Source organism: Tamandua tetradactyla, chromosome 12 (genome assembly GCF_023851605.1).
Source record: "Tamandua tetradactyla isolate mTamTet1 chromosome 12, mTamTet1.pri, whole genome shotgun sequence".
Taxonomy (NCBI): domain Eukaryota; kingdom Metazoa; phylum Chordata; class Mammalia; order Pilosa; family Myrmecophagidae; genus Tamandua; species Tamandua tetradactyla.
In genome coordinates, this window is record NC_135338.1 from 62,752,913 (window position 1) to 62,776,028 (window position 23,116).

Here is a 23,116-nt window from a genome sequence, read left to right on the forward strand (position 1 = left end):
GAGCCCTAAGGAATCGTTGCAGGTTCAGCAGCAGGCAATCACGAATCAGTATTTCATGAAGTGTCACTCTCTTTTTCTATTATTCCTGACATTCATGTTGAACTTATTTTTGAAACTACTGGTACTCTGCATGTCCTTCCGGTAGCATGTTCATTATCTCTTCTGTGGTTCTCTCTCCCAGCAGACCAGCCTGGGAGCTCCTGGCAGAGGAGCTGCTTTGTATCCCCAGTGCCTCACACAGGAGAGATGCTCAATAAACACTGAATGGTTTTTAAAATTAAAATTGTATTGTTAAACCCCAGCCCATTAACTATTAGTTAATAGTTTGCATTGTACATGGAATTCATATTTATACCATAACATTAATTCTCCCTTAAATTTTCACAGGACAAATTTAATTTTGAAACATCCTCTAATTATTGAGCAGTAATTTTGTTCAAGCTGGGTGAATGTTTCTAAATTTCACTGCTATCACGGGCTGCCAATTACAGAATTATATTTCCAGCACAAGTTCAAAACACTTGCTATTGTGAAATCTGTCCAATAGTCCTAATTTATGTCCATTCATACTTATTATTACATAGCTCATAATATAATAGGATGCATGCTGTCACTGAAATTTTAAAATCCCAATAAGTATCTCTGAAGCAGCATGGCACGGTGGTGAGGCATGCAGGCTCTTTTGGTCTGGCATCTGGCTTGGCTCCTCGCTACCCTGATATGAGGTCCCTCACCTCACTGAGCTACAGCCCCTCCTCTGCAGGTGAGGTCAAAACAGCACACACCCTGATGGACGGATGTCAGGTGTAAAGGACATACAAAGTTCTCAGAGAGGTACCAAGCTCAGCCGGCTCCTAACATCAGCTCTTCTTATTAAATCCCTTTAGCTTCAAGGCAAAGCAATTGAAGAGAATTATGGAACTGGAGAAGGGTTTCTCATGAGGTTTTCTTTAGGGAAAAAAATAAAAGCAGTTTTAATACATTTTATAAGAATTTATTGCATAATCCCTGCTCAGAACTTTAATCAAAAATGTTGCCTTTTAATAAACAAGATTCACATTTAGACTCTGTCTACTCACAGGCAAGTTTTTAAAATTACCCAGATAAATCAAACATCTGATATTTAACAATATCTTATACAAACTGGCCAACACTTATGGACCCAATTCTAAATATTTTTTTTACCAAGTTACCTGAAGTATGTCATCAGCAAAGTTTATCGTTTTGTTTTGTTTTTGTTTTATTTTTAGAGCAGTGTTAGGTTTACAGAAAAATGCACAGAAAGTACAGAAGGCTCCCATATTACCCGCCACTCACCCACCCACACACACAGTTTCCCCTCTTATTAAAATCTTGCTTTAGTAAGGTACATTTGTTACAACTGATAGACCAACATCAGTACATTGCTACTAATTGAAGTCCACAATTTACATCAGGGTTCACTTTTTCTGTTGCGTAGTTCCATGGGTCTTGACAAACGGGTAATATCATGTATTCACCATTACAGTATCACAAAGAATAGTTTCATGGCCCTAAAAATGCCCTGTGACCCCTATTCATACCTCCCCCAACTCCCAAAACCACTGGTCTTTTTACTATCTCCATAATTTTGCCTTTTCCAGGTTGGAATTATACAGTGCATAGCCTCTTCAGACTGGCTTCTTTCACTTAGCAATTCACATTTAAAGCTCCTCCATGGCTTTTTGTAGCTTAATAGCTCATTTCTTTTATCGCTGCATTATATTCCATTGTATGGATAGACCACAGCTTGTTCATCCATTCACCTACAGAAGGACAACATGGTGGTCTCCAATTTTTGACAATTATGAACAAAACTGCTATAAACATTTGTGTACAGGTTTTTGTAAGGACAGAAGTTCTCAACTCCTTTGGGTAAATACGTAGTAGTACAATTGCCAGATCATCTGGCAAGTCTACCTTTAACTTCATAAGAAACTACCAAACTGTCTTCTAAAGTGGTGGTACCATTTTGCATGCCCCTCAGCAATGAATGAGAGTTCCTGTTTCTTCACATCTTCCTTAGCAATTAGGCATCGTCAGTTGTTTCAGATTTTAGCCATTTTAATAGGTGTGCAGTGTGATCTCATTGTTGTTTTAATTTGCAGTTCCCTAAGATATATGTTGTTGAATGTGTTTTCATATCCCTATTTCTCACTTGTACTTTGGAGAGGTGTCTTCTCAACTCTGTTGCCCATTTTTCTTAAATCGTGTTCTATGATTCCTTATTACCGAATTTTCAGTTTTTCTTAAATCGTGTTCTATGATTCCTTATTACCGAATTTTCAGACTTCTTTGCATATTTTGGATACAAGTCCTTTGTCAGATACATGTTTGCAAATATTTTCTCCCAGTCTTTCCATTCTCTTAACAGTGTCCTTTTTAGAGTACAGGTTTTAAATTTTGATGAAATCCAACCTATCATTTTTTTAATTTCATGTACTGTAGTTTGGAGATTGCATCTAAGGTAAGAAAACCCAAAGTTACCTAGATTCTCTGTTTTCCTTCTAGAAGTTTTATAGTTTTTGCATTTTACATTTAGGTCTATGATCCATTTTGAGTTGATTTTTATGAAAGATGGATGGTTTGTTCTAGGTTCATTTTTTTGACTGTGGATGGATGCCCAGTTTCAATACCATTTGTTGAAAAGACTGTCCTTCCCCCTGTTGAATTGCTTTTGTTCCTTTGCCCAAGGTCAGTTGGCCATGTTTATGTGGATCTATTTTTGAGCTCTCTGTTCTGCTCCCTTGATCCATTTGCCCATTCTTTGACCAACACCACACCATCTTGATTACAGTATGGATATGTTTGAACCTAATTTTATAGCTTGAAAGTAAATTAATGGCACATTACAATATTAGATATATAAGATATTTTAATACCCAGCCTATTCAAATGTCAACAAACAAATTCCTTCAATATTTACAATATGATCTAACTCTGCTGTCCAGGAACCACGTGGATTTATAAAAAAAAATTCTCAGGCCCTCATTTAATATGAGAATTTGGTGAGTGTTTTTATATAGGGAAAGGACTCATTCAGTGGGTTGGCTTTTTCTTTTCTACACAAAGGTATCTGCAAGGTGAAGAAACCTCTATGGATGAAAAAACAGTATACCCAGCAGAACAGATCAGTATACAGCAGAACGGGGGTAGGTACGTCTCCCATGACATAGATCATTTTTTTTGCCTCATGAATTTATAATAGTAAACAGCTTCTGAAAGCAACGGCCTCCTCTGCAGCTGGGACATGGTGTCACCTCACCAAGCAGCATCTATCACCTACCCTACTTGGGGTAGGTGGTTACTAATTTTGGTGACATTACTAATTTTCATACAACAGAAGAAACATGAGGTTCCAGAAGGTCCCGAGGCTGGCCCAGGCCAAGAGGTGAAGGCAAACCTGTCCGAAGCTGTCTCAGGATGGTGTCCCTTTCCTTCCACCTCGCTCAGCCTCCCTCCATGGAAGCAACAGCCTGGCACCAAAACAATACCCATAGGCTGGGCCTGTGGACTGGCGGGCTCCAGGCCCTTGCCGCCCATTTCCACCAGAGGAAGGGGAAGGAAGATTTCCTCCCAATCTCCAAGGACCTTTTGGGGGTTATAAAGCTCAGGGCACCAGGGGTGAGGAGAAGCCTCAGAGGCACCCATTTCCTGATTCCTACCCTCCAGGGCATGCTCCCGAGCACGCTTCAGCTGACCAAGACGCATGGACACACAGAGGACGAGGGTTTTCTCTTCCAACAGTATTGACTGTGGCCCACTTAGCCTGGTGGAGGAGAGGCCTGTTTTCAAGCTGAAGTTGGCACTAGGGCTCCAATTCAGCTCTAGAGGAGCGACAGGGCTCTCCCACTCCTGCTTATATTTGACGGCTTGCAAATTTTATAAATGACTGGATACAGGGTGTGTGCATGTCCGTGTACATAAATGTATATGTATGTAGTTGCACACACAAACACACATAGACATGGATATATATATACACTAGTATACATAAGCTAAAAGCCTAATAACGTCCATGGGTAGATCTTTTTAAATATCTGTAAAATTCAGATGAGAATGTACATAATCATATTAACAGATGATAGACTAATACTCTTAATATGCTATCTGAAAAATAAATACATCAGTGACAAGGCAAATAAACAACCACTCTAATTTTTCTAATTTTGTTTTTGTTAAATCCCATTCTCTCCTTAATAATTGACTATGTTTTTAAGTACTTTACTGGTGTCAAGCACAGTGCTGGGAAGCACTTTATGTGGGGTACTTGGCTAATCCTTACAATAGCTATAGGATGAAAACACCTTTGGCAGATGAGATAACCAAGGTAAAGAGTTATTAAGAAACTTGCCTGGCACAGCTTAAAGCTGGAAAGGCAAGACAGAACGTCATTCCAGGGAGCCAGCTCCCAACCACTCAGCCATACTTGTATTCTCGTCAAACACCCTTCTCCCTGAAAGACCCAACAACTTTATAGTCCATTATTTAACTCAGCTTCTCCACAATGCCACAAAGTCAAAACAAGTAGATACTTTCATATAAAGAAGGGGCTGTTCCCTATCCATCCTGACACATGGGGAACTATATAAAAAAGAGACAATATATTAATAATGTACAAGCACAATGTAGCTCACTAAAATATGATTTCAAACAATCAAATAAGAACTTTCCATGCTTTGTGGATCCGATCACTAGCCAGTGGTGGTTGCTTATTTGCCAGTTCCAGGGCTGGGCTTCATCAGGAGCACAGAGGTTCCCTACAGTCTTACCCCCGATATTACCATCTTGTTGTACAAATGAGTTGCATATGCTATAACGTTCTGCTAATCATGAAGATAAATCACTAGAACTTCATTTCTAAAAAGTGGAAGAACAGAGGATTAAAGTGTTTCTTAGGGGAAAATAAAGCATTGAGCTTTGCACCCCCTAAAAGTGGTCCCTTTTCCCATGGCCAAAGAAAAGGCTCACAGCAACGCTCAGCACAGAGTGATGCTCGCTTGCTCGCAGGAATAAATAAGAATTGAACTGAGCTAAACAGCAGATGCAATCTTGCATGAAGCTAGTAACATTGTTTATGCCGTACTATTTTTAATATGCCAGGAACACTATTTTGTTTTTAAAAAATGTTTTTTACAGATTAAATGGCATTGCTTTAACTTAAAACCAGTGGAGTAGATATTTCTCCTTCTATTTTCTGGGTCAAGTTTTGGAATCATTTTAACATCAAAAGCCTGATTCCTCACACATCACGGCTGATAACTGGGGTATTTGTTTTGAAGCGAGATCAGCTTCTTGATGAATACTGATTTAAAGTGTGGTTCGCTGTGCAGATTTAAATTGTCCCTTTCCACAAATTTATCTGAGAAGCCTGACAATGGTGACAATCACAGGACTAGTTTTATTGGATAAGACTATTCTATCTGCAATTTATTCTGACAGGCTCCACAATTTTTTAAGTGCAATTAAATCCTAAGAATTTGCCCAGAAAAAAAAAATCTACCACATTTAAAAAAAAAAAAAAAAAGAAAAAAAAAAGGCGAAAAAACAGTTCAATTGAATTGAACAACTAATTACTAACTGGTTGCTCTTAAAAAAAAAATAAAGTATTTGGCTGAGCCCAGAAATCCACTGAGCTGTGAAGACAGGCTGCTTCCACAGGCTGAAAAAGAAAAGCATGCAAGAAGACAGCCCTTCTGACCGCCTGCTCTGGCCAAGGCTGGTATCCACATATTCAAGGGGAAGGCTTTACTACTTACTGGGAAAAAAAATACGAAATTTTCAGAAAATAAACCTCAGAAATTGCTATAGCCTGATTCCCCTCAGCAAGACAGACCAGCTGCCTCCAAAACAGGTAGGAGCAGCTTGTTTCCTTGTTGCCATCCACATGTTCTCTCCTCCCTCAAACTCACAGGAAAGGGATCCAAAAAACACAGGGACAGGGGCAAGGTGAAATCCTCCTTTGCAATGGCCCGAGGAAGTTCATAAACATAGCTGATCTAAATAATTGTTTACCGTCTGGGCTGAATTGTGCCTCCCCAAAATATCTGTTGAAATGCTGACCTGTGATACCTGTGAATGGGGCCTTATTTGGAAATAGGGTCATTTGCAGATGTCATCAAGTTACACCGAGGTCCTCCAAAGGAGAGGGAGATCTGAAGACACACAGGGAAGCCATGTGAAGACGAGGGCAACGGAGACTGGGGAATACCGGTACAAGCCAAAGAATGCCAACAGTGCCAACAAACACTAGAAGCCAGAAGAGGCTAGGAAGGATTCTTCCTTAGAGCCGATGGCGCGAGGTCCTACAAACACCCATATTTTGGACTTTCAGCTTCCAGAATGATGGGAGAATAAATTTCTGTTGTTTTCAGTCACCCAGTTTGTGGTACTTTGTTAAGCAATCCTAGGACACTTTAACTTTTGTGAAATTCAAGGTACCTTTCTAATCAACATGCAGGGCCAATATTTTATAGGAAAGAACCCAGTTCCCTACTGCTTCTCTGTATCCCACACTTGAACTCTTTATTCAACAGGAAGAGAATCTCACACTGATTATGCTCAGCAGAACTCAGTTATCGGTGGAAATCAGTTATTTTGTTAAAAGACGATACGGAACATTTTATATAAAATATAAACAATACTGCAAACTATCTTCAGCAGATCAAATTACTCAATCCTAGACTACCCTGGAGAAGCAAAGCCCCAGCCACCCGGCACCTACTCCACCCCCCATCACTGCTGGCCCTGCCCCTCACCACTGCCACCCCAACCTCACCCCAGCTCCAACAAGGGCTTACCGCACCCCCTACCCCGAAGGACAAGCAGCTCTTTGGGGGTCCTTTCTCTGCCTGGAATATCCCATCCATGGCAATGGCCACCCCTCCTGTGTGTCCCCAAGACTTCCATCCACATGCCAGCACTCACGTGACCTTGCCTGTCTCGTCTCACTGGACACCTAACTCTCTGAGAGCAGAAACCACCACACACACACCCCATCCCCTTCCACGGTGCCTGGTACGCCACAGGGGTCCTAGAGATGGTTGCTAGTTTTCCTTCTGAGCTACTAAACGACAGACATTAAAAAGTCATCTAGCCCAAAAGAATTGAAAACAGGGACTCAAACAAATACTGGTACACAAATGCTCACAGCAGCACTGTTTACAATGGCCAAAAGATGGAAACAGCCTTGCTGTCCACCAGACAATGAACAGGTGAACCAAATGCGGTTGCAACGGAATAATACTCTGGCATTAAAAGGAATGAAGTGCCAATACATGCTACAGCACAGATGGAGCTTAAAAAATTACACTCAGTGAAAGAAGCCAGATACTAAAGAAGTCCACAAATTTCAATTTCATTTATATGAAATGTCCTGAATAGGTAAATCCACACAGACAGAGCATCAATTCAAGGTTTCCAGGGGCTAGGAAAGGAGAGGACAGGGAGCGACTACTTCCTATGACTGGGGGATGAAAATGTTTGGGGACTAAATAGACATGGTGGTTGTACAACATTTTACATGTACTAAATGCCATTGAACTGTACACTTAAAGTGGTTAATTTTAAGCTACGTCAATTTCATCTTGATTTAAAAAGAGTCACCTGGGTCATGTCATTTTTATTGCTGTTACTTGTCTTCCCTGCAAACTACAAGCCCACAAGAGCAGAAACCTCATGGTCCTGCCCACACCTCCCCATGTGATCAGACCTCTTAGATCTTCAATAAATGTTGATTGAATAAATGAATGAGAGACAATACTGATATGGAAACCCTAAATGTAACCCAAAGAGGTTTAAAAATAAAACTTTTCAAACATCAGTGTGTAAAGAATATGGCACAACTGTCCATTAGGGTTTCTCTCTGTAAATACTTACGAAAGCCTACAGAAGTTGAGTTTACACGTTGCAGTACAACACTGAGGGGCAGATTAAAGCTCTGAGGAAAGAGACATCAGGGAGAAACAGAGCTAGAGAGATGAAGCCTCATTAATGGAGAGTGGGCCCCCCAGGGCCCCGGGCCGCTCCATTCTTGGACTGTCTGCTGCTTTTTCCTGGGTGGCCCTTCCCACACACCCCCCACGCCACCCCCTGCTCTCATGAATGCCTGCACTCAGGGGCCACCTCTCTAGGGAAATGGTCCCGGAACCCTCCCTGCCTGGCCCAGATGCCAGGTCCCCCATAAATGTGCCCTGTTTATGTGTCAGTCACAACACTGGAGCTGTTTAACTGGTAGCCTTTCATCCTCACTGGGCATTAAGTCAGAAGGCAGAGACAGTTTCTCCACCTTCACATCACCACAGCCACAGAAGGGGCTTCCTTTGGGGGTGCCCAGATTTGCAGTCACACATCTCCTACTCTCCCTTTAACCTGCCCCTTTTACTCTGCCTGCACCTTCACCACGGCCCTCGTTTTTAACTGTGTCCCCCATTTTTAACCATGCAAAAACAAATGGACACCTCACATGTGAAAAGCTCTGTACAACACCGTCGGATCTTCAGGTGGACCCACAGGACAACCATTAGTGTCCAACACACACATGGTATAAAATCTAAATCTGACATTTCCTGATAAGGCACATGTCCCTTGTGCATTTAACTGCTCATATGGGCCCTGTGGAATATTCTATCAAACCCACAAGCCAGTTGTGACCTTTCTAAGTATAAAATCTCTCTAATCATTGAAATATACATCACGCATCTATTTAAATTGGAATGTGCGCTATCTCAGTGCAAAACACTTCTATCTCTTTTAAGAGCCGAGGTTATAGAAACTTGCTGAATCGAAATCGGATGGCATCTTAGAGGTTATGTAACCCAGCCTTCCACGTAAAGCAGGAGTCCTGTCTGCCTACTGCTGACCAACTTTCATTATTTTAAGTACCTCTTAGCCTTTTAGGTTCTACTGGTCACGTGCAGTTTATTTTGGTTCTAAAGGTCAGAGACAAATGAAGGCACTGGCCACCTTTTTAAGTGCAGGAGATTTTCCCAGCAGGGGGCAAGTCAGAGGCCACCAGAGGCCAATAACCATCCTCTCCCGGGCGCTGTGTCCAGCAGATGGGAGATCTCCTGCTGCTGCTCCTTTACCCACAGGAGGGTATGTGGAAATCAGCCATGGAAATGTTAGTATGCTGCGCTTGTGGGGTGTTTTTTTTAGAGCAGTTGTAAGTTTAAGGAAAATTATGCAGAAAGATAATGTGTTTTTAAGACACTACGGCATGGTCCTTGTCCATAATTTTTCATGAATTATATGAAAATATATAAACATTCTTTAAACAAATAACATTTAAATGCCAGCGCTACAACTGAAAATGTCCAATGGGAGAGGATCTCAAAGGTTTCCGTTGCCTTTCCTTTTCTCTTTTTTTTTTTAAGAGGAAGAGTTCTATAATACATACCCACAACCTCCTACATGCAATTCCAAAACTCCAAAGAGCTCTAAAAGAGTTGTTTCATAAACTCAATACACTAAGCTGATGTGAGGCTATTCATGCTCTCTGTTTTATCCCAGTTAGAGCGAACGCTCAAACGTTCACTATAAAAATATCCATGCATTTGTCAAGGGAGTACTCGCGGCTGGAGTGTTCCATAATACACAGTATCTACACTGAATTTCCTTTCAAAAATCGGAAGAAAAAAAACTAAATTCTGAAAAATATCCAGCCTCAAAGACACTGGGGACCTGTGCTGTTAACGTCTGATATGAGCAGGAGGGGTCTGACATCTAATTAAGAAAAGCAGCACCTAAACTACAGCGAATAAGAAGTACAACGCTTGGGATCAAAACCGAAAACCTGGCCTTGACCCAATGCTGTCAGAAACCAACACCCAAACAAACCGCATCAGCTCACTGACGCTTGGCCCAAATCCCAATATTAATTTCACGCTGAGCCATAACCTCAAGTGGATATTTTTGTATTGTTTCCCTTCTCTTTTATTCCCCCCAAAAGAACACCGAGTAAACCAATTTAAACTGCACCTGAACCTGCAAATTTTCTTAAACTGTTGAATTGGAACCAAATCAAAACATCAAAATATGCTCCAAAAAATAATGTGAGCTGAATCAGTGTTTCATTCAGTCTGAGTCCCTGAACTGAAAAGATGCAAAGAGAATCAGGTCAAGTGATTTCATGGATGGAAAAGGCTTAAACCACCTATCCATTTTGTAAAACTCTACCTCAGGGAGAAAGAGTGAAAGCTTTTGAAGTCTTTAAAATAGCTTGCAAATAATGCCACATATACAATTTTACCCTGCCATATTCCAAGTTCAGCTCTCGGTTTTACAACTCATCTACCTTTTTCTTTCGGTTCTCTTACTGCTCACATGTATTAACTGAGAGTCTGTTACTCCAAAGGAAGCTCATGTTCCTAGCTGCAGATGAAGACTCTCGGGGCTGCCCACCATCAGTTGTGGCCCTCTGACCGGCACCGTAAAGTTCATTGGAAGGGCCATGACACAACTTTAAATGCATTAGTCATACTTTGGTTAATTTGATTAAATAATGAACAGCGATACCTTGAGCACAGATGGATTGTTAACCCATTTTCACTAAAATCTAAATGCCAGATTTGCCTCCTTCTGATTCCCTGAGAGGGGATTTTCATCATTTTCCTGTCTTCTGTATCGCAGCAATTTACTAATTTCTTTGTTCCCTGTGGAGTTTTAAAAGTAGCTTTGTTCGGTGATTTTTCTCTTGTCATCTGAATTGTGCACTTATTGAGAGGGGTAGTTTGTCCTCCTCCCCAGAGCAAGCCCCGTGGTCAATTTTCGGCAGATTCAGCATGAGCCACCCGCCCCAGACAAGCGTGCATGCGGGTCCCGAAATGCAACAGGTCGACAGAGATGCCACTTTTTCAAAACGACCCAGGAGCTGCCACAATGGTGCACAGAAACTCCAAAGAGGAGGGTCATGGGCAAGATAGAGAGCAGATAACCCCAGAGCCATCGATGTCTTTGTAACATCTTTGCCAAGACATTACAGCACTTTTAGAATTTCTGGATTGTTTCTCAGGAATCGGCTCCTTTCTTTAGGCAAATCAAGAATATCCAAAGCAGACTCAACTGTTTTGATTCTTGGCTTTGCTTTTGTTTGTTTTTCCTCCACTTTCTACTGCAGTCCAACTGAGTCATATTCACTTTTTAAACAATTTTAGATTCCATTTAATTTAAATAGTTTTTTTGTTGTTTGAAAAAGTCCAGGGACAAGTCCTATGACTTCAATGAAGAAGCATGTCTGCTTTACTAGTACCTTTGGTGAACTGGTGCATTTGCAACTGTTACTTCTCCTTTCTATTTGCTGAAATGTGGTTCTGATTTACAAATCGTTCTCTGGGTCACCTTCTTACTGTGTGCTAGGTGCTGATAAAGCCCCAGGGAAGTATGTTAAATACTTGCTCTCTAGATTATTTTCTCCTCAACCAAAAGCATACTCAAAGTCATGCAACAAAAATGAGGAGCAGACACAGTGTAATGAAATAAAGGTGGTTTCAGGTAGAGCCCCACGGTGGCCAACTGGTGGAGACAGTAAAAAGTCCCACGTTAAGTCAACAAGGGTAGAGATAGGAGCTGGGCTCAAAGGTGGAATGTGGACAGGTGGAGAGAAGGTAGAAGATGTTTTGAATAGGATAATGGGTGTGAGGGGAAAGTCTGGAGCAGGAGGAAGGAAGGCTTGTTAGGGGGTCAATAAAGAAACCACAGTAGTTGCAGCATAGGATTTTGAAGACAGAGTTGGAAAGCAGCCAGGGTTACAAGATTTGGGAGTCTTGGAGTCAGCCATCCTTTATTACCTCTGTTACAAGAGGTCCTATGGTCCACCAAAGGAAATATGGAATAACAACGGATTGGTTGGCCGTGTGATGCTTATACAGAAAGAGAGACCAGGGGCCGAGGGCCACCCTGGTAGCACCAGGCCCAGGAGGGCCAATGAAACAAGAGGAAAGGGGCAGACCTGAGAAAATTTTCAAAATAATCCATGAGTGATACAAAGTGTCCTAAAATTAAATATTCAATCCATATGCACCCATTTTTTAATTACCCCCTCATAGGGTTAGAAGTCAGTCAGTCTCCCCCATAATTGATGCTCATTTCCTTAACGTCTAAGAAAGAATTCCTTAATTAGGAGTCTATTCCCTATTCTCTTTTCCTCAAAATTAATCCAGAAACTGCCAGATACAAACTTCTCCTTAAAACACATCTGTGATCATACACAGGGAACAAAAAATCCTAATTGTTCTAAACCTGGCATCTTGCTTTGACAACCAGGTTCCTACAATTTTTTTTTAAGTATTTCATTTCTTTAAAACACCTGCCTTCTTTACATGTTGATTGCTAAAGGAAGATATTAATTTTTGTTGGCAAGAACAGACCTTCCTCTTTAAAATAGCAAAGGGAAACCTCTGCCCTATAGAAAAGTGGTGTGCGACGTTAACTAATACACCAGAATATTAACCAAAACCCACAAATCAAACAAGGGCCAATAGTCAGTTTTCCCACATAAAAGCCGACAGTCTTATAACCTCACCTCTTTGGAATTAGGCTGCTGGTTGGAGCCGCAGTCCTTATTGTAGGAGAGAAGCCATCTCCCACAGTTCAGGATGGCTGTATTTCCATTAGAATTGGCTGTCCTTCCTTCACTGCCTTCTCTTCCACCCCCTTCACCCAAGTCCGGTTATTCAATGCGTTATAATTTGGCACTAAAATTCAATTAAGCCGAAACTTTGGTCATCCGTGGTCTTTTCCCAGCAAAGCATAATTTCCTTGACCCAAATTCCAAATGTTAGTAGATCAATGTCAAAGCGGAGAGAGGTGAACCTTTATTTAAATCGCGTTCACATTTCCAGAAGCCGGCGGAAAATTTTTAAAACTTCAAATGAACCTTCATGATGGGGTGTTACCGTGTTAACGTGCTTGAAGTTTTCATAGCACTTGTCAAACAGGGATCTCAGAACGCTCTGCAGACATTAATTAATTTTCACTCGGGCCCTGCAAGCAAGCCATTTTACCAATGGAAATTCCGATGAGAAAGGAAGGAATGAGGGGTTCAAGGCCGCGCTGTTGTGAGTCTGCTACGGAACTAGGGATTGAAACCCGCGGTTCCCAATGAGCCAGCGAAAGTCTGTCGAAGTATTGAGCCCCCTATTGAAGACTGTGGGAGTTTTGGCGGCTTAATGGGATTGTGTTCGGTCCTTCAGGCTCTCCTTTTAAAGATTCCATGGCACCAACGGGACTCCAATAAAAGCGCCTCTCTAATTGCTTTCTGACTTTCTATGAAACTTTCTAAGCTATACTGACATCCTCGAATACAACTATGGAATTAAACAGTAGAGAAAGCCCAGACAAAGTGGGTGTGCGGAAAAAAGAGAGGTTCTCAGCGAAGCGTGTGTGAGGTGGGGGGTGGCCTGGGGGAGGGGAGATGGGGCGGGTGTTAAGTCTGTGCCGGGAAAAGAAAAATATGAGTGTTCTCTTTTGTGTGCGGACAAACAGCCCAGCGCGGGGAGGTCGGGGCCGGGGTCACGCGGCTCTGGGCTGCAGCTGCTGCCGCCGCCGCCGCGGGGCGGGGGTCCCGGGCGGCCACCGGGAGTCGCGGCCGGCGGCGACATCAGCATTCCGGCGGCGCGGGCGGCCGCTGTCCTCGCACGACCCCGGCGGGGGCCCAGCGCGCCCCGGCCCCGACCCTCGGGACGCCTGGGCGGGGTGCGAGGGAAGCGCGGCCCTGGCGGCCAGGCAAGGTAAGCACCGCGGGGCCCCGCACTAGGCCCTCAGCCGCCCGCCAACGCCGGCGAGCCCTCGACAGTGCGCACAACCCGGCCCAACCCCGACGCCGGCCCGCTCGGCCCTGGGTACACGGCGCGCCCGGGGCTGCCTGCCGCGGCCTGGGCCTTGGCTGGGCCCGCGCTGGTGGGGGCCTCACCCCCGGCCCAGGAGCACGGAGTCCCGACGCGGGGCGCTCTCAGGGCACAGGCGACCTGCTCAGGCCACCCAGGGCGGCGGGCCACCCTCCCTAAGAGCCTTACCCGAGTCCAGGCCGCGGCGCTGGGCGACGGAGGGCCAGGCGTCGCGTCGGGCACCTCTGCGCGCTCCCGGCCGCCACCTCGGGGAGCGGCCCCGGGGCCTCCCTGCGCGCACGCGCGGACCCGAAGGGCTCAGGGGAGGGCGTGGGGGGGCGGCTTGTAGGCCTGGGGTCTGCCTCGCGCCCCCGCCCCGCGCCCCGAGGCCTACGGCACAATGATCTTGGGAAAAGAAGGGGCAGAGAAATGGCGGCGTCGCCGAGGCCCAGGCGCCTCACCCTCGCTGGCTCCCGCGCTGGCAACCAAGGGCCGGCTGATGACGGCCGCCGGGTGCCCTGGGCTAGGCAGAGGGCATGAAAGGATCTTTATCCTCGAGTGACACCACCGGCGCTCCCTCCTGTTTCCCCCTCCGCGGCCCTAATTGGGGCTGGCTGCTAATGTGATTAAAGGCCAGTTAAACGTTTCTCGGGGCAGGCGGTGGGAAGAGGCCGAGACCCCTGCCCCCTCCTCGGGGTCACGCCAGGCCCGTGGTCAGGGGGTCGGTGGCGGTGCCAGCCCCGGGGCGGCCTGGCTGGGCGCCTGCCGATTGTTCTCCCCCGGGAGGGGAGGCCGGGGGCGGGCGGGCAGGCGGGGAGGCTCCTGGGGCTTTATGTAAGCCGGTGGGCTTCGGGCCCGGCCCGGATTTGGGGATTCTTTTCGCACAGTTTCCATTTTCTGGCCTTTGGACCGGCGCCCTGGGCCCTCGGGCCCTCCCCATCCGGGGCCGGCGCCGGCGGGGCTCAGCCGCGGGGGGCAGGCCAGGGGGTGCGAGGCGTCGGGGGTCCGGCGGGCTCGGAGGAGGGCCGGTGAGGGTCTCCCCACCCAGGAAAGCCGCTGAGGACAATAGTGCCCAGGCGGGCTGCAGCGGCCCGGGAGGCGTCGGGCACGGCCCGGTTCCCACGTCGGCGGCGGCGTGGGTGGTCCCGCCAGCCGCCCGCCCGGGAGGATTCGGCGTGGTGGCCAACCGGGGCGCGGGGCCCGGGACCTGGGAGCGAGGGTCTGTGTCCCGCTGTTCGCGGCGCTCGCTGCGGATGAGCTCCCCGCCTAGAGGCTTCGCGGGCCAGTGCTGGGCCCTGAGGACCCCTCCCCAAGCCTGCCTGACCTGGCGGCGCCCGGCACGGGAAGGCCCGGCCAATGTTGGAGGAAGCGGGGTCCCAGCCGAGTAGACGCGAACCCCGGGCCCTGCCGCCCCACGCCGTGGTCCCCACCCCCACCCCCACTCCCTCGGGGCCCCGGCCGTGCCTTCTAGGGCAGCGTCCGCATCACACAGGGAAGCGGCCCCGCGGACGCCGGTTTTCATTGCCCGGCCACGTCCCCGAGGGGCCGAGGGGCTGAGAGCACGGCCCGGCGGAGTCCCCGCGCCTCTGAAGTTGCAAATCTGGAGCCAATTAGGATGGGGCAGCAGCAATTAAAGGCCGAAGGGAAGGCAGACGGAGGATAAGCCCAGGCTGGGACTCCCGTAAGGTGGTCCGGGCCGCGCTCGGCGTGGGGCGGCGGCGGCTCTAGGGCACGCGGGCCGGGTCGGCCGCAGATGCGACCCGCGCCCGGGCCGTGCACCCTCCTCTTCGGCACGCGTGGGAGCTTCCCTGCGCGGCCTCGGTGCACATGGAGAGGAGGCCGCAGGACCGCGGGGATGGCGTGCAGGGCCCGCAGCCCGGGTCTAGTGCATGGCAGTGCGCGCTGCGCCCCAAGGATGGAGCTGGAGCGTCCGGGCTCCGTCCACCAGCGATACTTGCCATTCCAAGGTCCTCAAGCGCCTTAAAAAATTAGTGTGAGCTAAGCAGGCGTACTTCCGTGGAAATTTTATATGTCGGTGGTTTGCCTTTTTCAAATATTCTCAGAAATAATCTGCAGAACTTTTTCTTATCTAACAAATGTCAGAGTGAACGATCGGAAGATACTAACTAAAAAGAATGACATTTTAAATCAAGCAGCGTGAAAGCAGACATTTTAAATAATAATTTTGTTAAAAATGTGTGGCAGATCTGAAAACTTGTCATGTTCAAAATTTATATACTTATATTTACATATATATTTTGAACATTTTTCAACAAAAAAGGTAAGTATTTAAAAGAAACAAAAGCTAGAAACAAGTAAAATCTTAAAATCTGGAGAGAAAATGGGCAGTGAGAAATCAAAAACTTTTCTTTTTTCACCCCTTGTTTTCTTTTCCTTCCTAATAGAATGAAAGCAAACACAGTGAAAATAAAATATTTCATTTTAAATTAATACATACATGTAATTAATTTCTTTCCAGATGGGTCTATGGGACCTGGCTGTTTTAATGTGCTTAGAAAATGCTAGGCTCTAGTTAATTTTTTTTCCTTCTGCTGCTCAGAGAATTGTAGAGAAAAGTAAACAGCTCCAACCTCATGATTTTTTTTAATCTGCTTCTTGAACACAGATAAAATTAGAATCCTCTTCTTTTTGAGATAAAAAAGTTGCATAGAAAAAGTTACCATTTTTAAATAGATTTTTATCTGTTTTGTTTTGTATGAAGTAGCAACATTTAACTAATATGTAACAAATTGGGTGACCATGGGGTTTAAACTACAATTCCACTCAGGTCCTTAACACCACTGGTTGTAAAAAAAATAAAATAAAATCGTTTTTAAACTTGTCTTCCGTTTGTTCTGAGATGGCGTTTCCAGTGGGCTTGTGTCAATAAGTAAGCCGTACACAGTAAAACAAATAATTGGAGTGCTTCTGGGAAATTTCTTTCCAATCCCCCAAATCAAAATTACATTGCTGCTTTTTAGGAATAGCACTTAAACTGAATAGGAAAAGGGAAAACACATTTTTACGGATGCTTGGAAAAGCCAGAAGGAGCTGTGAGGCACAGATGGGTTCATCGGGGAAAATGTCGCTCCATAGGGACGGTTTCTTGGAATGCCAGGCTCCAGATGTGTTTCTATCCATGTAGACACTAGAGCTGACCCCTGGCAATTCCGGCCTGCCTGATGATGTAATGAAGGGAAGCCAGATGGATGGGATGTGCAGCTGGCATGCGGGAAACGCCCGGGGCATACAGACATCCCATCCTGCCACGCTCCTTTTCCCCCTGAGAACCTGCCTCCATTTCATGTTTGCTCTCCTGTAGAAACTCCCTAGTGGCCCACTTAGCTCCATTGTTGGGGGTCGACTGGCCATTTTTCACCCAAAAAATAAAAATTAGAAGTGACCAAGATGTGGAACAAAACATGGACCCGAGATACCTCTGAGCCCCCATGTCGTACTGTGTTCTCCATCTCAAGGGCATGCCAGGCACGTCATCTTCTTTTACCTTCTACAGAAGCCAGGCGATGGGACATCCAGCCTCAGGTCCGATTCAGTCGGGCTTTTGGGTTGATGTGTGTATGTGCAAATGTGTGGGGTTGTGGATTTGGTTTTTTTCTGTTTTTCTGGGAAAACAAAGATCCCACCTTATCCCTGCTAAGGCTTGGGGTGGCCGGCAGTAAGAAGGGGGAAACCAGCCGGTCAGGAGGAGACATGGCTTCATGTTGGAGTGTGGGTTGCTCTGTGCTTGGTTATTACAACTAACAGGGTAGAGTTTTCTAGAATTTCCCAGACCTAAGGCTCATTCCCAGGAAGGGGTCAAATACTTCCCTGCCCCATGGCAGCCGTCCAGAGTTTGTGTCTGAGATTCTTCCTGAGCCTTCCTTTAGCTCAGCACCCCCACTCCCCATCCCGGCACCCTCCAAAATGCCCAACTGAGCATCTATAATGTTCAGGATGTTTAGAAAAAGCAGGCAGCTGGTCTCTGGTCGTGAAGGCCCTAAAAATAGGTGGTATTAAGAAATAAGCCAGAGAAGCGACAGTATCGGTGAATACTAGGGGGAGGGGAGACAGCCCTGTGGAGCTAAGAAGGCAGCACTGGAAAATGTATGTTCTGGGGTTTATGCCCCACATCCAGGTCTCCCAACACAAATTCAGGTTTTCTGTAGTTGGAACAGGTCCATCTGGAGAAAGCCAGACAAACAGAAGCCTGGGGCCAGACCCACACAGTGGCCAGAGCTCCCTGATTGAACAAACAGATCTGATCACGTTGAAAGCCATCTGCCACTGCCCACAGGATGGAGTTCCCACTCCTTCCCTAGCAGGCAAGGCCCATCCTAGTCATGTCCTGGTGTCTCACAGCCCAGCACTCCATTTCTTGGCCTCCTGCCCTCCTGCCACCCTGATGTCCCCTATTCTCCCAAGACACTCTTCCCTGTAGCCAACACTGCCCCAGGGGCGGGACACCTCACCCTGAGCACATGGCATTTGGGGACTCCCCAAGCTGGGCAGCCTAGTGGAGCAGCTCCGTGGGCTTGCTTTGGGGGTCCTAGTTGTGGGCAAGGTACCTGACAGGACCCACAAGGAGAGGACAGCCTGGACCACCTGGGCTTGGGGCCTTGGGTCTCCTGCTTGCTGCAGCTGAGCATCTGTACCCCATGTTCTAAGACCCCCCCACTGCGGCGCTGCCACCATGCCGAGCCAGGCCACGCAGGCATGCAGGAGGGTCATACTGCAGAAATGCCCGAGCACATCCTGCCTCCTGCCCTGTGCCTGGCACTGCCTTTCTTGTCAGAGAACAAAGGCGCAGAGGCCCTGTAGGCTCAGCAGAGCCCTGGCTTTCGAGTCTGTCTGAGCGTGGCCAGGGTAAGAAATACACCATGCACTTCAAGGTCCGTTACACACACTGGCTGTGCATAAACTATCCAACCAACTATTTATGCAGATGCACCCAGAACAGTACACCTGACTTCATGTGCATCATGTGCTCTGGTTTTGTTATCCTATTTGTTTTCTTCCAAGCGAGGACTACAGCCCACTAAAATGACCCTTAGGACCCCAGTGGGTCACAATGCCAAGTTCACGGACCACTGCTTGCCAAGCTGAGGGTATGTGGGATGGAGGGTGCTCGAGACTCAGCCCAGCAGCCCCCACAGTCTCCTCTCCTTTGTTTCCCACCCCCCCCCCCCAACCTGGAGTGCTTACGTCTGGATTCTGGCCCCTGCTCAGCAGCACTCTGTGTGCTGGACCAGCCACCTGCCTCTGCTGGGCCTTGGCCTTGTCGTCTATGGAAGGGAGACCCTGTGGCTCATCTCCCAGGGTCATGGTGAGCATCCAGGGAGCTCTGGTGTGAGGTCAGGGCTTGACTCCAAGTCCCTGGGCCACTCAAGCACCTATCGTTTTCCTGTGCCTCCTGCTGCACCTGGGCACCTGCCATTCCACGGCCCAGAGGCCCTGCCCACAGCTTAGCCGCCCAGGTTAGCCACCCTGTAAAATCCATCCCCACCCCCTGGGACCCACACCCTCCTCAATCCCCACTGCAGATTTCAGGGACTCACAGCTCTAGGAAGGTCAGCTTGGTGTCCATGGGGCCTGGACTAGGAGTTGCTGCTTGGGTGGAACATCAGGGTGCCCATGGCTCTGAGCAACAGAGCAGCGTTTATGGAGATCACCCGCTTACCATGCTGCCCCCAGGGCTCACGACAGACCGGGGAATCCAGTTGGTTTCTCTCTCAGTTTTGCACCCCCAGTACTGGGGGCCAGGGGAGTGGAACATGTGACTCTAGACCACACAGTAAGTGGCAGAGCTGGGTCCAGCTGGCTCTCCCAGCCTTCAAAGACCGCCGGGAATGGCTCAGCCCCTGGGTGCCAGGGCCAAGGGTCCTCCCTCCCCAGCCAGGCACTGTGGATGCTGGCTGCGTCTTCTTCTCTGTGCCACCATCTGCGGGGATTGCCCCCCTCCCTGGGAAGGGACCATGAGCTGCCACTGAGAAGCTCTGTGAGAGGAGATAACCCCAAGCCACCCACCTCACCTCCTTGCCCCTAGGGGCTGAGTTCCTCCTCCTTTTATGCTTTGCAATGACTGCCACTCAGAGAGAACCACAGGCTTCTCACAGTTTTCTGTCACGGTGCTCTCAGTGTTTCAGCAATTTAAATGACAGCTTTAGCTCTATAAAAACATAGACCTCAAATGGCAGCTTCTGCATGGTATTTGCATGCACACAAACACACACACATACATGCATACACACAGAGAAATGTATATATATGTGCACACATGCACATGTGCAATTTACACACACACAGCATACATATAAATACATGCACACACACACATATACACATACACACAGGCACAAGCATACACAATGCAAACACCTGCACAAATGCGCACACATACACTCAATCATAGACTCACTCACATGCACACAGCACACATAAGCACAATACACTCTCATATACACATGTAAATACACAGACACATGCATATGCACACATACAAACTTTTATACATGCCCACACACCCATTATACAGACACAGATGCATGCACTTATGCACACACACACACATATGCACACACACATGCATTCATGCACCTAAACAAACCCACATGTACACACCTTTCTGATCCCATAACTATTACATTTGAGCTGAATTCAAACTTGATCTGTGCATTTTAGTGTACAAATTACATTCACCCTCCTTAACCAGTATAGCTTTCCTGAAACCAAATAAATAAGAATTAAGAACTAGCTGGCTAGCTCACTTTTGAGGCATGGAATACAATTTTTCTTGCATGGAGCCTGATGTCGACTGTTGTAAAGTTCTTCTCTCCCCACGAGTTTGTCTTGGGCTCTGTAAGTCTTGCAGTGCTCCCGGTGGCCCAGGGTGGGAGGGCACTGTGCAGGAGCCGGGGCCCACCCAGGCAGGGAAGGTGCCTGCCTTTCGCAGTGCTTGGGATGCAGCAGTGAGCAGAACTGCCATTCTAGCAGAAGACAGCACACAAATAATCACTTGCGCCGAGGCAGTGATGGGGGCAGGAGAGGGGATACAACAGGGACAGACCGTGTCTGGAGCTGGGTGGCTTTGGACCAGCCACCCAGGGAAGGTGGCACAGAGGAGGAAGGTGCAGTGAGGCTTTGGAAGAATGTTCTGGACCCTGTATGTGCAAAGGCCCCAATCCCATACCCAGCCAGTACCCTGCAGAGGTGGCTGAAAGGAGTCTGTGTGGCTGCAGCAAGGAGCAGAGGGGAGAGAAATGGACAGGACTGGGGACATCTCTGTGGCCCCTCCTGCCCTGAACACATCCCACAGCCTCTTCCCAGGCCCACACTGGAGCCAGGACCCTCCCCCCCCAGGTACCTGTCCCCCACCCCTGCCCACCCATTGGGGTGCAGAGCAGAGAGGGCTCAGCCAGCCCCTGACCCACTCTGGGAGTGGCCCCTTTCAGCCTGGCTGTCGCCAGCTGCTCTTCCAAACCAAGTTGGAATTCGCCTCTCTTTTGCTTTCACCTCTTCCTTGGTGGTGGTGTTTATCTGGCTGCTTTTGACCTTCTAGAAGTTGCCTTCCTGGTATTCAGCACATCAGCCTGCCATTCCCCTCCCCTCAGCTTGGCAAGGCAGACGGGGAGAAGCAGAAGCCACCCAACACTACCAGTGGTGATCTTCACCACCCTCCCGTCCCCCTCCCCCATGGGGCCTCCAGGACCCTGGGGTTCAAAACGGAAGCACCACAAGGCCAAGGTCACCCCAGGCTGCCTCTGGCCAGGGGCTTTGAACTCCAAAGGGAAAAGACCCCTGGGACTCTCATCCCCCATAGGGACCCCTGCATGCACGTGCACACACACACACACACACACACGCACACAAAGGTGCACTCATCCAATGGCGCACCCCATGTCCATAGGGAAGGGCTCTGCCCTGGCACCCGCCCGCCCAATGCTTCTCCCTCCACCCCCCCCACCCCCCCACTGAGAGCTAGAGTGGGGTGCCCTCAGCAGCTCGCCCTGCCACCTGGGACCTGGGCAGGGATTTTTCTGAGCCCTGTCTGCCCCGAAAGAAGGTGCCGCAGACGGCTGTGGAGATGGGTGATGGACAGCCCTGGCATTGGTAACCACCACCGGCCCTGGCAGAGCATGCTTTCCTTGCTTTCCTGGTGTGTGTGGGTAAGTGTCCCGCACAGCGTCACCCGCCCTTCTTAGCCTCCTGTTTGCCGTTTGCTCTCTTCAGTGCCTGCTCACCTCCTGCTCTCTCCTTGCTTTCTCTCTCCCCTGCCCACTGGACTTCGGTTGTATTTTATTGAATTGCCCTGCCCACTGCTCTTCGCCCTGTGCTGCCTCCCCTGATGTCTGGGAGGTTTTCAAGCAGTTTAACCTTCTCCACACCCCAGAGGCCTGGCTGGTTCCCTTCCCTATTGTTCTTTAGACAACATTACTCTCCAGGCCTTTGAGGGCCACCAAGACCCCAGAGCAGAAGAATGCCTTAGTGAGGGATGGGAACCAGGTGAAGCTGGGACCCTGCGGCGAGATCAACCCATCCACCCCAAGAGCTTGTGGACAGACTGCCACGCTGAGTGGCATGCTGGTGCTGCACGCCCAAACTCGGCTTCAACCCACACCTAATCTGGAGTCTGTTAAAGTCACAGACAGACAGAAGCAATAAATTCCTCAGACTTTTAAAATCCTCATTTTAACAGGAATCTGTGGTAGCCCAGGAGAGAATGCATCTGCCCAAGCCCACAGCAGGTAGAGTGTGGCTGGCCCCGAGGGCAGGACGCTTTTGACTTTCTCCCCTATGACTCCGTGAGCACCAGGGCACCCGTCCTCCAAGCACAGCAGCTTCACACCACCGAGGCAGGCTGTCCTGACCTCTCCCTGGTGTAACCCAGCTCCCGCTCTGAAGAGTGACTGCCGCGGGGGAGCAGACCTAAAGAGCAGTGCCATGGGCCACAGCATACACCAGGCATGCCCATTGTCACCTCTCCCTCCTCGCTTCCCTTCAGAATCACCCTTTCCACCACTGCACCAGAGGGCTCAGGCTGCACCAGAGGGGATCTTCCTGGTCACACCTAGCCAGGCTAGGGTGATCAGATTCTTTCTCAAGAACTTGAACTGAGACATGATAAGACCGAATCTGCCTATGCAGGGTCGCATAGCTGCAGAGGGGGTCCTAACTAAGTGGGTTGAGCTGTGTGCCTGGGGTGGGTTTCCCTGCCCCTCTCTGCACTCCCTGCTACCCCTGGACCCTTGTTTTCCCTTTTTCAGCTCACACTGAAGGAC

At 48.1% G+C, this 23,116-nt stretch overlaps 1 long non-coding RNA gene across 2 annotated transcripts in view; it reads right to left on the reverse strand.

Moving 5' to 3' along the window:
- LOC143652218 (uncharacterized) overlaps positions 1–14,113 on the reverse strand; it is a 270,851-nt gene extending 256,738 nt beyond the window's left edge. For both annotated transcript variants that reach the window (XR_013160507.1, XR_013160506.1), the window contains exon 1: positions 14,031–14,113. This is a non-coding gene — a long non-coding RNA (uncharacterized LOC143652218). The remainder of the gene's footprint in view (positions 1–14,030) is intronic.
- Positions 14,114–23,116: the final 9,003 nt, after the last annotated feature.